Source organism: Clinocottus analis, unplaced genomic scaffold, assembly GCF_023055335.1.
Source record: "Clinocottus analis isolate CAN_PGR_092001 unplaced genomic scaffold, fCliAna1.0.p SCAF_10, whole genome shotgun sequence".
NCBI classification, from domain to species: domain Eukaryota; kingdom Metazoa; phylum Chordata; class Actinopteri; order Perciformes; family Cottidae; genus Clinocottus; species Clinocottus analis.
In genome coordinates, this window is record NW_027175821.1 from 2,665,369 (window position 1) to 2,667,868 (window position 2,500).

The 2,500-nt window shown below is 53.8% G+C and overlaps 1 protein-coding gene across 2 annotated transcripts in view; it reads left to right on the forward strand.

Moving 5' to 3' along the window:
• Positions 1 to 2,500, forward strand: part of LOC137789023 (SH3 and multiple ankyrin repeat domains protein 2-like) — a 92,521-nt gene that overhangs the window by 60,151 nt on the left and 29,870 nt on the right. The window lies entirely within an intron of this gene.

Below are 2,500 nucleotides of genomic sequence, written 5' to 3' on the forward strand. Positions count from 1 at the left end.
CAGCGGGACCTCATCAGGCTGCTGGAGGTCTTCCGGCAGGACCCTGAACATGCTGGAAGGCGTCTTTCCAGCTGTAGTGATCTGGGTCAAGGTGAAGCACCGTATGCACTCGGTAGGCCGGATGTAGACTGAGGGTCCAGGGAACGTTTGACCTGAATAGAGACTGAATAGAGACTGTTGCAATGGTCCCCTCATGGAACAAACACTCAAACGTCAGTGTCCTTTTCTGGAAAGCTGACTTTCAGAGCACTCACATCAAGTCCTTCCTTTTCGCTCTTTAAAGATTCATAATTGTTGTTCTTTTACTGAGAGTTAAATGTTTCATGAGGCAGGAACTTTCCCGGCCCGCTGAGTTTATGGACAGGAAGGAGGAGTTCTGCTCCACAATGCCAGGACATGTTGCATAACACTGGCAACGCAACCACACACCAGTTTAACCAGTAGCAACTGTCCCAGTCGCCACAACCAGTGGATGCATGGAGCGTCTGACTGGAGCTTTCATCACAGGTGTATTTATAGACCTGTGCACTATAAATACACCGCGGTGTCCCACGGGGAGCCCCGATCCTGCATCACCCCCTCCTCTACCCCACACACACAAGCACACACAAACCCACACACACACACATAAACTCACAAACACATTCGTCACCTGTTGAACAAGATGACTCCTTTGACAAACTGCCCGCTCTGCACGCCGACCTGTTGAAGCCGCCACCGAGTCAGATTCTGCAGATCAAAGTGTGTGCGTGTGTGTGTGTGTGTGTGTGAGTATATGTGAGTGAGTGTGTGTGAAGGAATGCTGGGAGATAACCTTCAGTGTGTCAGCATGCGGGCCTTCCTCCTCTCTAGACAGATTGCGTTGCTAAGGGAACTGTTGCTAGGATGGCGGTGGCACCTCTCTCTCTATCCTCCTCCTCCTCTTCCTCCTCTTCCTCGTGCTCCTCCTCCTCCTCTCGCTCTCATCCCACTAGTCTGGCCGGGGTTTAGCTGAACAACGCACACCTTTTCAGCAGCGGCACCTGCAAAACTAGTCCTTTTTCCACCTGAGTTGACTCCTCCTCCTCTGAGTTGACTCCTCCTCCTCTGAGTTGACTCCTCCTCCTCTGAGTTGACTCCTCTTCCTCTGAGTTAACTCCTCCTCCTCTGAGTTAACTCCTCTTCCTCTGAGTTAACTCCTCCTCCTCTGAGTGAACTACTTTGAGTTGACTCCGCCTCCCCAGAGTTATCTCCTCCTACTCTGAGTTGACTCCGCCTCCTCTGAGTTGACTCCTCCTCCTCCTCTGAGTTGCCTCTGTTCCTTAAAGGGAGGCGTTGTGTCATGTGTTGCTGTGTCGTCTGTGCTCACGCTGCACGATGTGGAACCTTCATTCTGTTCTCTCTGTGGAGGAACAAGGAATCAGCACATATGAAGTAAAACTTATGTTTTTTTTTACGAGAGAGTACGCAGATAGCGGCCACGTTGCACCAATGTCTGTGACTCCGCCCACATTATCTGTGGACCAATAGGAAAGTCTCACATTGTGACGCAAAACATTTATTATTGTTGAGTTGAAAGTCAACTTTAGTTTAAATATCAGGACATATATAAAAGTATGTGTACTATAGGAGTACATATAAGAGTATATATAGGAGTATGTGTACTATAATATAACCTGATTTAAATAAGTTGGCCTTTGATCTCTGGAAAATGTAACTTGTGTTACAATTAAGAAAATCAATTAAGTTAGTTTAGTCACACACACACACACACACACACACACACACACACACACACACACACACACACACACACACGCCTCGCAGAGTGCATCATATACATCCATTCACAGAGGCTCTCCTCCGCCCCCCCCCCCCCCCCCCCCCTTCCTCCCTCGCTCCCTCCCTCCCTCCCCCTCCTCTCTCCCCTCCCTCCCTTCCTCTTCTCCCTCCCTCCCACCCGGCTTGCTCCAGCCCTGCTCCCGCCTCATCATGAGCCATTAGCCGCTTCTCGCAGCAGCCCGATGCCGCTCCTCCAGGGCGCCGCTCTGCCTCTCCGCCGCCCGGAGCCTCCGCAGCGGCGGCGGCGGTGGTAACGCGCCGCGGGCCCCGCCGCGCAGGAGCGCCGCTGCGCCGCAGAGGAGGCGCAGAGGAGGCGCAGAGGGAGGCGCGTCTCTCAGCGCGTCGTCTTTCCTTAAAGAAAAAAAGAAGAAGAAGAAAAAAAAAGAAGAAGCATAGATTTGTGTGTCGTCTCTCTGGTGGAGATGCTGCCGCCGGGCTGCCGGGGCCGCTGTCATCCCGCCTGAGAGACAGAGAGGCCGGCGAGAGGAGGAGGAGGAGGAGGAGGAGGGGAGGGTAGGAGGGGGAGGAGGCAGCGGTGGTGGTGGGGTGGGGTCGGGGTTGCCCTGCCCTGCCCGGCCGGACTCGCTCCTCCAGCAGCATGAACCTGCACTCGGGCAGGGCGTCCGTGGCCATGCGGATGATGGGCTGCGCTAACGGGCGCTCTGCTCGGCTTCTGCTC